Source organism: Coregonus clupeaformis, chromosome 34 (assembly GCF_020615455.1).
Source record: "Coregonus clupeaformis isolate EN_2021a chromosome 34, ASM2061545v1, whole genome shotgun sequence".
NCBI classification, from domain to species: domain Eukaryota; kingdom Metazoa; phylum Chordata; class Actinopteri; order Salmoniformes; family Salmonidae; genus Coregonus; species Coregonus clupeaformis.
The window spans coordinates 19,683,587-19,697,928 of NC_059225.1; the positions used below are offsets into that span (position 1 = coordinate 19,683,587).

The following is a 14,342-nucleotide window of genomic DNA, read 5'->3' on the forward strand; positions in this document are numbered from 1 at the left end:
GTTGTTGTTGTTTTTATCGCACTGCTTTGCTTTATCTTGGCCAGGTCGCAGTTGTAAATGAGAACTTGTTCTCAACTGGCTTACCTGGTTAAATAAAGGTAAAAAAACAACAACAAAAAAACAAACAAAACAAATGGAATGATGAGATGAGGAGCGGCAGTGGCTAGAAGGCCGGTGACGATGAACGCCGAAGCCTGCCCGAACCAGGAGAGGAGGCAGCTTCGGAGGAAGTCGTGACAGTTACACTTAATTTGCTCTGTTAAACCTACCCTTTGGAATTACTTCGATAGAAACAGTGAATATATTTAGTTATTAAGAGATCTCTCAATAATCTTTCTCAAGATAGCACATTGGTAGTAGTCACTGTCAGTGACAAATAACAAAGCTAAGCAGGGCTGGCCTTACTTAAAACCCTGGATGGGAGACCAAATGACTAACTGCAGATAGATAAACTCTCCAGTAAGAGGTGCTGCCCAGCCTATAGTTCTTTTTCTTCTGATAGTAAATATAACGTTGAATATCAGACATTGTTTCAAAGGTACAAATTCAACATATTTTATACAAGGTTTGTCTATGTTGAAAATGTGTTCCAATGATGACATAATCCTGTTTTAAAAATGTCACCCTCAAAACAACAGTTTACATGTACTTTTTTCAAATCCAATGTATTTACCACATAGATCCACGTCACAATATGTTGACAAATTACGTTGAAACAGATGAGGGGTGACACACACACACACACACACACACACACACACACACACACACACACACACACACACACACACACACACACACACACACACACACACACACACACACACACACACACACACACACACACACACACACACACAAACACACACACACACACACACACACACACACACACACACACACACACACACACACACACACACACACACACACACACACACACACACACACAAACACACACACACACACACACACACACACACACAAAGTGCAAAGGGAGTTCACAGTAGCCTAGTATATTATATGGACAAGGTCCCAATAAATTTCACTTCTGTTCTGATGTTGCCAGAATTTAATTTCTCTCTGATTCTCTATCTCTCTGTTTCTCTCTCTTGGTTTCTCTCCTTCTCTGTTTCTCTCCCCCCTCTCTGTCTATTTCTCTCTCTTCTGTTTCTCTCTTTCTCTCTAGTTCTCCCTACCTCTCTCCCTTTTTACCCCTCTCTTGTTCTCTCTGTCTAAGTGCATTCTCTCTCAGAGGACAGAGGATTACAAAGGACACCAAAACACTAACTCCATCCACTAAAACCTAAAGCAGAGAACAAGTGGACAGATGGACGGACAGGCAGCGACAACAAGCACACTACTCTCACAGCTCTCTAACAGAGTAAGGGCTTGCTAATGGAGAGATGGCTAGTAGGATGAAAGAAAGAGATAGAGAGATAGGGGATGGGTGGAGGGGTATATTCTTATTGAGCCCTCAAGGGAGAGAAGGAAGAGGCTTCTTAACATCAGAAGTGTTGGAGCACTATACACACAATTAGGGGCAGAAAGGGAAAAAATACACACATACACTCTCTGGTTATAGCATGCGCTGGTGCTCTCTCTCTGTCATCTTTTCTATCAGCTCGTGACCCACAACTCACACATTGTCACCTCTCCATAGAGTTCAATAAGGAGAAGAGAGGTCCTAGGGTAGCAGAGAGAGGAGCAGAGAGAGGTCCTAGGGTAGCAGAGAGAGGTCCTGGGGTAGCAGAGAGAGGTCCTTGGATAGCAGAGAGAGGTACTAGGGTAGCAGAGAGAGGTACTAGGGTAGCAGAGAGAGGTACTAGGGTAGCAGAGAGAGGTACTAGGGTAGCAGAGAGAGGTACTAGGGTAGCAGAGAGAGGTCCTAGGGTAGCAGAGAGCGGTCCAAGGGTAGCAGAGAGAGGTCCTAGGGTAGCATGGAGAGGTCCTAGGGTAGCAGAGAGAGGTCCTAGGGTAGCAGAGAGAGGAGCAGAGAGAGATCCTAGGCTAGCAGAGAGAGATCCTAGGGTAGCATGGAGAGGTCCTAGGGTAGCAGAGAGAGGTCCTAGGGTAGCAGAGAGAGGTCCTAGGGTAGCAAAGAGAGGTCCTAGGGTAGCATGGAGAGATCCTAGGGTAGCAGAGAGAGGTCCTAGGGTAGCAGAGAGAGGTCCTAGGGTAGCAGAGAGAGGAGCAGATAGAGATCCTAGGGTAGCAGAGAGAGGTCCTAGGGTAGCAGAGAGAGATCCTAGGGTAGCATGGAGAGGTCCTAGGGTAGCAGAGAGAGGTCCTAGGGTAGCAGAGAGAGATCCTAGGGTAGCATCGAGAGGTTTTAGGGTAGCAGAAAGAGGTCCTAGGGTAGCAGAGAGATTTCCTAGGGTAGCAGAGAGAGGCTGTAATGGGAGTGGTTACGTGCGTGTGAGTTTGTTTGTGCGTGTTTGTACAGGTACAGTAACTGCCAATATAAAGGAAACACCAACATAAAGTGTCTTAATAGGGCGTCGCACCACAATCTCTCGTAAGTGTTCAATTGGATTGAGAACTGGTGACACACACACACGTACCCATAAAACCCCCTACGCTTCTTTGAGACCCCTCTTTCAAAGTCACTGAGATATCTTCTTCTAGCCATGGTAGCAACTGGGCATTTTATACATGACCCTAAGCATGATGGGATGTTATTGCTTTATTAACTCAGGAACCACACCTGTTTGGAAACATTTGCTTTCAATATACTTTGCATCCCTCATTTACTCAAGTGTTTCCTGTAAGTATGTGTTTGTGTGTGTGTGGGTGGAGAGAAAATGAGATCCTCTACTGCTAAAACCAAACTAATAAGACTATGATTAGCATGTGCACCTGCCTGGTATTCTCTTCAGACAAGCCCACAGAGGCAATAATACTTATTACTGTGAAGGAAGCTGCTAGCTAACAACAGCACACACCTCAACAATGGAAAAACAGGTATTCATGCACGCATACAAATAAGGTGAAAAAGCTAAAAAAAAGTTTTCCTTTTACCACTATTGACCATCTCAAGTAAAAAACCACCTACAATGTTAATATTATATTAATTCAGATTTATATGAGCATTGTGTGTGCAGGTGTGTGTGTCTAGATTTTAGCAGTCAGAAGCTGTAATATAACTGAGGGTTTAATTCTCTGAGTCATACAGAGCAGAGTGCTCTGCATTCATATAGCTACTGCTGTGTGTGTGCGTGTGTGTGTGTGTGTGTGTCTGTGTGTGTGTGTGTGTGTGTGTGTGTGTGTGTGTGTGTGTGTGTGTGTGTGTGTGTGTGTGTGTGTGTGTGTGTGTGTGTGTGTGTGTGTGTGTGTGTGTGTGTGTGTGTGTGTGTGTGTGTGTGTGTGTGTGTGTCATGCACCGCTACACCTGCCTGCACTCACACAAACTTCAGAAGGATTAACCAAGGCTAAACCCAGCCAGCCACTTCAGAAAGAAAGGAGGAGAGAGAAAGAGGGAGAGAGAATGAGAAAAAGAGACAGCAAGAAGAAGAGAGAGAAAGATAAAGAGAGAGAAGGAGAAGGAGAGGAAGAAAGAGAGAGAGGGAGAGGGAACTATTGAGATAAGTAGGAGGTAGAGAGAAGGGGTGGTGGGAATGCTACTATGATGACTGACGTCTCAATTCTTATAAGTTTGGCTTGTTGCGTAATGGTGGTTACGCAATCGGTGAGAGTATTGAAAACATTACTGACGTCTTGTATGTGTGTGTTTCTGTGTTAATGTATTTTTCTAAGGTGTTGAGAGTGACTAGACCTTGGCTGTATCTGTTGAACTGTATAATAGAGATAATATAACACTCTTCACAGTGTGTAAGATAAAGCATCTGTTAGTGTTATTATAAGGTGTGAGGACATAATGTAACACTTCACTGGCAGGCCATACAGGACAGGACAAACACTTTATAGATCTGTCCCTCGACAGGACCAGAGATGAGGGGTGAGGTCATACAATCACACACACGCGCACACGTATGCACACACACACACACACAATGCCATCATGGGGAGATGAGTAAGAAAACAAAAGGGCATTCCCTCCCTCCTTCCATCCCTCCTTTTACCTCCCTCCTTCCATCCATCCCTCCTTCACTCACTCACTCCTTCCTTCCATCCATCCCTCCTTTTACCTCCCTCCTTCCCATTTCTCTTTTTCTCCCCTTCTTCCATCCCTCCTTTTACCTCCCTTCTTTTACCTCCCTCCTTCCATCCCTCCTTTTACCTCCCTCCTTCCATCCCTCCTTTTACCTACATCCATCCATCCCTCCTTTTACCTCCCTCCTTCCAGCAAACGCTTCATCTAGCTGATAAAGAGAGCTTTTGATGATTTTACACACACAAACACACAGTATCACATCATTAGGATGATGAATAAGCTCGAAGCCTCTGGGGCCACACACAGGGAGAAGAAGAAGAAAAGCAAAAAGAGAGAGAGAGAGAGGGAGAGAGAGAGAGAGAGAGAGAGAGAGAGAGAGAGAGAGAGAGAGAGAGAGAGAGAGAGAGAGAGAGAGAGAGAGAGAGAGAGAGAGAGAGAGAGAGAAAACACTTCCACTCTAAGTTTTGGATGAATGCTCTCGTCTTCGACAATCATCACCGTTTCCTGTTGCCTCTCAATGAAGGAATGATTGCGAGAGAGAGACGGAAGAAGAGCAGGAGGGAGAGTTGAAGAGATTACATTATATTGAGAGAGAGAGATGGCGGGTGTGATGGAGGAAGAGATGGAGGAAGAGATATAGAGAGCATCTCAAAAGTTAGACATACTTATTTATTCTTTATTCAACTCTTCCAGAATATTCCAGATCGATGGCTGCCTCATCTAATAAGAGACACTGAACACTTGAGTCGCTCCATAATGTTCTTCCAAAGGTCAAGATCCTCATTCCCTCTCTCACATACCAGATATACAACTCACTGACATTAACGTCTTTATGCAAGTCTGGGCTCAGCTTTAAAATGAGAGCATCAAACCAGATACTGAGAAAAGGTCTTTATTAATGTATGATGGAGCGCATGCAAGAGGACTTTGCTGAAACAAGATATCATACTCACTGACCTTAACGTCTGCACGACTGTGCTCAACTTTTGCATGACATCGGCATACAAGATATTCAACTAATCTGTACTTCTCATGAAAGACTGGGTTTAAGTATTAAGGTGATAAAACAAGACAAACTTCATACAAGATATACAACTCTCTGACCTTACCGTCTGCTGCCTATGCAATATAGTACTTTTAATGTAATATAGAACTTTCTTTAAACATGACAGGTGCACATTTTCCTTTAATCCAAGAGAAGAGAGGAAAAGAGGAGACACATGGAGATAGGATTCTGCCTAGCTGACATTTTCAAATAATCCCCCTTAATACGACGGCAATGTCACAATAGGATGTGTGAAGTGGCGGAGAGTGTGTGTGTGTGTGCGTGCGCGTGTTTGTGCCTGTGTGTATGTGTGGCAGTGGCAATGTCAGGAGAGGGTGTGTGAAGTAGCTGACACATACACATTCATATATTAACCTTGAGTACCCGATACCTCATCGAGCTATAGATTAGGTGTTGTGGGGTGTGTGTGTGCATGTGTGCGTTTGGGTGGCAGGTAGCCTAGCAGTTAGAGCTTTGGGCCAGTAACTGAAAGGTCGCTGGTTCGCATACCAGAGCCGACAAGGTGAAAAATCAGTCGATGTAATTTGCTCCAGGGGCGCCGTACTACTACGACCCTGTAAAACAACACATTCCACTGCACCTATCCAGTGTATGTGACTATTTCTATTAGGTGAGTGTGTGATGGATGTTAATGGAAGAGCTACCAGAGGCAGTAATTACAGTAAACAACAGTGACATGATGCACACACACATACTGACAGCTTCATCTACTGACACTGCTTCACGAGAGAGAGAGAGAGAGAGCACCTTTCAACAATGAAAGCAACAATTATGTCCTTGTTCTGTTCATGTCTGGTGTTTTGTCTCTGTCAAATTGTGCCTTCCTCCATTTCCTCCCTCTCTCTCTCCTCTATCCCTCCCCTCTCTCTCCTCTATCCCTCCCCTCTCTCTCTCTTCTATCCCTCCCCTCTCTCTCTCCTCTATCCCTCCCCTCTCTCTCTCCTCTATCCCTCCCCTTTCCCTCTCCCCCTTTTCAACTGATGATTACCAAAACTAAACACTCCACAGTGATCATGCTGCAGTCAAGGGTTTCACTCATTACTTCTGTTCAGCTGTTAGGTTACAGAAAGCAACAATGGTGACATCATCATCAGTCATTTGTGTCAATCAAACTGCTCAACTAATCATCATCATCATCAGCATCTTCAGCATCATCAACAAATTCACAACAATCATCACAAGTATCACTGTCATCACCCATCATCTCTTCAAAAAAGCATATTTGCTACGACTACTGTAAAACTTCAATTAATAGCCTGGGTGTTTATTTGCTTCAATCACTGAACACAACAGCCGCTTATTAGAAACAGGCTTCTATTTGAGCCAGGCGTCTATTTACTTACTGCACACAGCTTTTGCTCAATAACATGTTGAGAAGACTGCCACACTGTTTATCGTGACCAGTATGACCAGTATAAACATTATAATAACAAATCCATTGCAGATCAGACTTGCAAAGAATAGGCTGACTATCATACACCCCCGATTTCATGCTTCAGAGATGTGTCCATGGTAACCTCGTAAACAATTCATTTAGATCAGGCATTTATTTGAAACAGGTGTTTATTTGCTGAAATGTGTGCCGATGTCCGGCTATTAAAAGGGACAGGAGGATATTTCAGACTCTGCTTTTAATTGAAGTTTTACGGTATGTGACTAACATGTGGCTAGCATGGCTCCAGTCCCCTGACCCTCCTCCAGACTCTGTCCTCTCTCCAGGGATAGTCCAGACCTAGGCCTCCTGGTAAACTATAGCATCATCATCATAACAGAGAAGATGTCTAGAAGAATGGCTCCTTATCACCAAGGTCACAGCAAATACACACACACACACACATACAGACACATGCAGACACACACGCATGCAAGGGCACTCACACACACACACACACAAACTCACAGAGAGCGACCACTCAGAGAAACAAATTACCACAACGGGCAACTTACTTCAAACAGGCAGGAAAGATGGCCAAGTCACAAACACACACACACAAAACACAACACACACACACACACAGCTCCTCAGGGCCAAGGTTCTGGCGATGCATCATTACCCTCCCTTGGAGGTGATTCCATATCCCAGCATGCATTTCTCATGTGGAGAGGAAATTACCCCTGGGCCGTGCTGAGAGCCAAAAAAGTGTATCCTCTCTCCTCTCCTTCATCTCCTCCCCCTCTCTCCTCTCCTTCATCTCCTCCCCCTCTCTCCTCTCCTCCATCTCCTCCCCCTCTCTCCTCTCCTCCATCTCCTCCCCCTCTCTCCTCCATCTCTCTTTTTATTCTCCTCTCCTTCCTTCCTCTTCTCTTTGACCTCTCTCTATCTGCTCTCTCATTTTCTTCTTCGTTCTCTCATGTCTCTCTCTCTACCTTCCTCTTTCTCTTTTCTCTCTCACCATCTCTCTCTCTTCCCTTTATCTCCCTCTGGTCTCACTCTCCCTTTCTCTGAGGGAGAACGACAGAATAAAACCAGAGGACAAAAAGGATGGAAGGGTTGTACAGTAGCACCAGTGTCTAACTCTATATGAACTAAGCTCCCTGGTGTCCCTAGTGTCTGCCTTACAATAGCCTCAGGTTTATTTCATATCACACTGTCATGTTCACACAACACCACAATACAGCATCACATATACAGTACAATATAGAACAGCACTGAAGAAAGCATCACCTTTATAGCTACAGTCCACACAAAAAACAAGACATACAGTGGGGAAAAAAAGTATTTAGTCAGCCACCAATTGTGCAAGTTCTCCCACTTAAAAAGATGAGAGAGGCCTGTAATTTTCATCATAGGTACACGTCAACTATGACAGACAAAATGAGAAAAAAATTCCAGAAAATCACATTGTAGGATTTTTTATGAATTTATTTGCAAATTATGGTGGAAAATAAGTATTTGGTCACCTACAAACAAGCAAGATTTCTGGCTCACACAGACCTGTAACTTCTTCTTTAAGAGGCTCCTCTGTCCTCCACTCTTTACCTGTATTAATGGCACCTGTTTGAACTTGTTATCAGTATAAAAAACACCTGTCCACAACCTCAAACAGTCACACTCCAAACTCCACTATGGCCAAGACCAAAGAGCTGTCAAAGGACACCAGAAACACAATTGTAGACCTGCACCAGGCTGGGAAGACTGAATCTGCAATAGGTAAGCAGCTTGGTTTGAAGAAATCAACTGTGGGAGCAATTATTAGGAAATGGAAGACATACAAGACCACTGATAATCTCCCTCGATCCCTCGCAAGATCTCACCCAGTGGGGTCAAAATGATCACAAGAACGGTGAGCAAAAATCCCAGAACCACACGGGGGGACCTAGTGAATGACCTGCAGAGAGCTGGGACCAAAGTAACAAAGCTTACCATCAGTAACACACTACGCCGCCAGGGACTCAAATCCTGCAGTGCCAGACGTGTCCCCCTGCTTAAGCCAGTACATGTCCAGGCCCGTCTGAAGTTTGCTAGAGTGCATTTGGATGATCCAGAAGAGGATTGGGAGAATGTCATATGGTCAGATGAAACCAAAATATAACTTTTTGGTAAAAACTCAACTCGTCGTGTTTGGAGGACAAAGAATGCTGAGTTGCATCCAAAGAACACCATACCTACTGTGAAGCATGGGGGTGGAAACATCATGCTTTGGGGCTGTTTTTTCTGCAAAGGGACCAGGACGACTGATCCGTGTAAAGGAAAGAATGAATGGGGCCATGTATCGTGAGATTTTGAGTGAAAACCTCCTTCCATCAGCAAGGGCATTGAAGATTAAACGTGGCTGGGTCTTTCAGCATGACAATGATCCCAAACACACCGCCCGGGCAATGAAGGAGTGGCTTCGTAAGAAGCATTTCAAGGTCCTGGAGTGGCCTAGCCAGTCTCCAGATCTCAACCCCATAGAAAATCTTTGGAGGGAGTTGAAAGTTTGTGTTGCCCAGCGACAGCCCCAAAACATCACTGCTCTAGAGGAGATATGCATGGAGGAATGGGCCAAAATACCAGCAACAGTGTGTGAAAACCTTGTGAAGACTTACAGAAAATGTTTGACCTGTGTCATTGCCAACAAAGGGTATATAACAAAGTATTGAGAAACTTTTGTTATTGACCAAATACTTATTTTCCACCATAATTTGCAAATAAATTCATTAACAATCCTACAATGTGATTTTCTGGATTTTCTTTCTCCTTTTGTCTGTCATAGTTGACGTGTACCTATGATGAAAATTACAGGCCTCTCTCATCTTTTTAAGTGCGAGAACTTGCACAATTGGTGGCTGACTAAATACTTTTTTTCCCCACTGTACCCTCACAAATCTCTGAGGTATAAGGACTGTAAAATGTCAGTATGGGTATGAGTGGCTGGATATTGTATCTCATATAGGATGTGAATGTAGTCCATAGGAAATGGCCCTTAGCTCACACACAGTTATAGTTGAGCTCAAAATAGGGCCTCGATTTTCATTTAAAGGAGATCATCTCGCACAGTAATATATAAACCATATGACGCTGTACACAACACACGCACGCACATGCACACGCACACACACACAACCTCCCGCTGCTCTGAACAAGCACTCTCACTGCATAACGATGACAGCTCTCCTCCAGATCTCAGTGTATCATGTGGTGTACCAATCACCTAGTGGTTAGACACACACACATACACAAAGTGACAGTGACACGCTGTCCTCTCGCTGAATTGACTCATTGGAAAATGTCAGGCTCACGCTAGCCGATCAGAATGCAGCATCACACGCATAACTACACACACATGCACACCCCTCCGACCAATGTGAACCACACCTTATATAAATAGCATGCTCCCCTTTATTAGGTGATGGGACCCATAGTGACAATAAACAGCCAGCACGTATATAATATAATATGCCATTTAGCAGACGCTTTTATCCAAAGCGACTTACAGTCATGCGTGCATACATTTTTACGTATGGGTGGTCCCGGGGATCGAACCCACTACCCTGGCGTTACAAGCGCCATGCTCTACCAATTGAGCTACAGAGGACCACAGTGTGTGTGTTCCCATAGGCCTGTATGATACATCATATTTAATCATATCAGCTAGGATGGTTGCTTACAACATGCGATACGTCGTATGCCATCACATCATGTAACATGCCTTACATATGGTACATGAATCTTATCTTACCGCAGAGTAGAATTTGTAGTACATAGACAAACCCTCCCCCTCCCTCCTTCTCTCTCTCCTCCCTCCTCCTTTCACTCCCTCCTCCTGTTCATCTTCATGAAAACCTCCTCCACCTTTCCACCTCTCCTCCATCTCACAGACTGCTCCTCTCTTCCTCTGATGGCAGCTAACCTTGTTAGCACCTCCTAACAGCCTGGGTGATGTTATTATGTCTGGTGTGGAGTGGGTAGCAGGGTGGGTTTGGGTGTGTGTGCATATGTTATAGTAGAATGTGCAGCCGTGTGGCTGTGCATTAAAATATGTGTTTTACAACTCAAGTTGAAAGATAAAGAACATTTTAGACTTCCCATAATGTGTGCGTGTATGTGCGTGCCTGCGTGTGTGTGTGTATGTATGTGCGTGCGTGCGTGCCTGCGTGTGTGTGTAGCCCTCTAGGTGAAGTGTTTAGTAATGTGGGGCGACACAGTGGCATCTGACCTTTTAACTAGGACGTTAACAGGCCTATGGGAACACACACACTACATCGCTAAGCGCTTCAGCCCCAGAGGGCTGCTTTAGCATATGTGTTACAAAGCCAACCACTTTCATACGCTGTCTGGGGCTTAACACAAGCTGCTGGCTAAGATATACACGACATGGCCAAAAGTATGTGGACACCACTTCAAATTAACGGATTCGGCTATTTACATTTATGTATCCAGAGCGACTTACAGTTAGTGAGTGCATACATTATTATTTTTTTGATTTTATTTTTTTATACTGGCCCCCCATGGGAATCTAACCCACAACCCTGGCGTTGCAAACGCCATGCTCTACCAACTGAGCTACCTCCCTGCTGGCCATTACCTTCCCTACCCTGAACGACGCTGGGCCAATTGTGCGCCACCCCATGGGTCTCCCGGTCGCGGCCAGCTACGACAGAGCCTGGATACGAACCAGGATCTCTAGTGGCACAGCTAGCACTGCGATGCAGTGCCTTAGACCACTGCGCTACTCGGGAGAGTGTTGCTGACATGTTGCTGACAGGTGTATAAAATCGAACACACAGCCATGCAATCTCCATAGACAAACATTGCCAGTAGAGTGGCCTTACTGAAGAGCTCAGTGACTTTCAACGTGGCACCGTCATAGGATGCCACCTTCCAACAAGTCAGTTCATCAAATTTCTGTCCTGCTAGAGCTGCCCTGGTCAACTGTAAGTGCTGTTATTGTGAAGTGGAAATGTCTAGGAGTAACAACGACTCAGCCGTGAAGTGGTAGTCCACACAAGCTCACAGAACGGGACCACCATAATGCTGAAGTGCGTAGCGTGTAAAAATCGCCTGTCCTTGGTTGCAACACTCACTACCAAGTTCCAAACGGCCTCTGGAAGCAACGTCAGCACATAAACTGTTAGTCGGAAGCTTAATGAAATGGGTTTCCATGGCTGAGCAAGCCTAAGATCACCATGCGCAATACTGAGCATCGGCTGGAGTGGTGTAAAGATCGGACTCTTGAGCAGTTCTCTGGAGGGATGAATCACACGGACGAATCTGGGTTTGGCGGATTCCAGGAGAACGCTACCTGCCCTAATGCATAGTGCCAACTGTAAAGTTTGGTGGAGGAGGAAAAATGGTTTGGGCTAGACCCCTTAGTTCCAGTGAAGGGAAATCTTAACGCTACAGCATACGATGACATTCTGGATGATTCTGTGCTTCCAACTTTGTGGCATCAGTTTGGGGAAGGTTTCCTGTTTCAGCATGACAATGCCCCCGAGCACAAAGTGTGGTCCATATAGAAATGGTTTGTCGAGATCGGTATAGAAGAACTTGACTGGCCTGCACAGAAACCTGACCTCAATGCCATCGAACACCTTTGGGATTAACTGGAACGTCGACTGCGAGCCAGGCCTAATTGCCCAACATCAGTGCCCGACCTCACTAATGCTCTTGTGGCAAGTCCCCGCAGCAATGTTCCAACATCTAGTGGAAAGCCTTGCCAGAAGAATGGAGGCTGTTATAGCAGCAAAGGGGGGACCAACTCCATATTATTTTGGAATGAGATGTTTGACGAGCAGGTGTCCACATACTTTTGTTAATGTAGTGTACGCATCATGCAAACATCACATCACTTAGATTAGATTACAGTAATAACACATTAATTATATAAGATTATATGCGTCACCATGCATATTTACTCTGGATGGATACAGTGTTAGATTGGATATGATCCTCAGTCTCACCTATGTTCATTCAAGGTTACGGCTATAACTACCTGACACACATCAACTTGTTCTCAGAACATTTCATCTAGTTCTGTATGTAAAACCAAAACTCCATTTAGTATGATATGTTACGTTTCGTATGGTATGTATTACTTTGTGTGGGTCCATCACCCATTTCTATGATATGTTACGAATTACAATTTATACTATATGTTACGAATTAGAAAAACACACAATATGTTACGAATTCGCAAAAGTAAAAATACCTATGATATGTTACGAATTCTAGGTAGGTGGCTAGGTGGCTAACGTTAGCTAGCTCGGCTAATGTTAGCTATGCTAGGGGTTAGGGTTAAGTTTAGGAGTTAGGTTAAAGGATTAAGGTTATGGTTAGGGTTAGGGGAAGGGTTAAGGTTAGGGTTAGGCGAAGGCTTACTAAAAGGGTTAAGGTTAGGGTTAGGGGAAGGGTTAGCTAACATGCTAAGTAGTTGCAAAGTAGCTAAAAAGTAGTAAGTAGTTGATAACTTGCTAATTAGCTAAAATGCTAAAGTTGTCCGTGATGAGACTTGAACTCGCAACCTTTGGATTGCTAGACGTTCGCATTATACGGCCACCCATCCATCCCTTGCCAACTTCCCTCCTTTAGTTTTTGCCTTAAGTAACCATCTGTTTTATGTAACCATACCAAACGTAACATATCATACTAAATGGAGTGTTTCAGATTTCTGTACAGAATAATACGAAATGCTCTGAGACCAGGTTGCACACATACACACACTATAGTAGCAAGGTGACAGGCAGGCTTCACTGAGGACAATGAATGTGAGTGGTGTGGAAGCAAACAGCTATTCATATTCTATCATACTGTATTTCTGTGAATAGTGTTTTGCTCACAGCTCTGATCACCTTGGACATTAAAAGCTCTCCCTCTCTCTCTCTCGCTCTCTTTTCTCTCTCTGAATGAAGTCATTCCCTCTCAAGGCCGACACTGAATGCCGCATATGAAGACAGCTCTCTCTCTCTTACTCTCTCTCTCTCTCCAATCTCTCTTTAAATGAAGTCATTCCCTCTCAAGGCTGACTTTGAATGCCGCATATGAAAACAGCTCTCTCTCTCTCTGTTATTCTGCTCTACCTCTCTCTACCTCCCCTCTAACTGCCAGCTTTAGGTGTGGCTTCCAGGCAGCCGCTCGAGAGTAACATGCATTTGAAATGTTTTTATAGCTGTTTTTAATCGCACTGTGTACTTTTCCTGCTCTTTTAACAATTAGGCATGACTCTCGAAACTGACAATTGAAGGTCGCAGACCTAAAATACATCCGAAGCACAATCGTTCTAACTGAATTATGTGATGTCGCAAATACATCCAAAAATGCCCCAAAAACGTTGAATGTGCGTGTTTGTAATTCAAGATCATTGATAAGCAACGTGGATGAATTTGAACTGCTTCTTCAATCAGTAAATGCAGACACTGGATGTGTCACTGAAAAATGGGCCCACGAAAATATCCCAGATGAATTAATTTTTATACAAGACTATAAGCTGTTAAAACGGTCCAGAGAGCGGATGAGAGGAGGGGGCGTGGCTATGTATGTGAATCACTTTACCTGATGAGGATTTTTCAGTAAACTATGAGATAAACAAAGTTAATCACAAACATGACGAACATGGAGTCAGGATTAAACATGGGTACTCTCTGTTGCTGGGCGAGGATTTAATTTGTTCCTTTCACTGGGTTTGTGTGTGTGTGAAATGGGGATCTGACCTTGGGTCGAATTCCTCGCTCTTACCTAATCCA

At 44.3% G+C, this 14,342-nt stretch overlaps 1 protein-coding gene across 1 annotated transcript in view; it reads right to left on the reverse strand.

The window, feature by feature from the left end:
* The window catches only part of LOC121549750 (catenin delta-2-like), a 347,253-nt gene that overhangs the window by 102,416 nt on the left and 230,495 nt on the right, over positions 1-14,342 (reverse strand). The window lies entirely within an intron of this gene.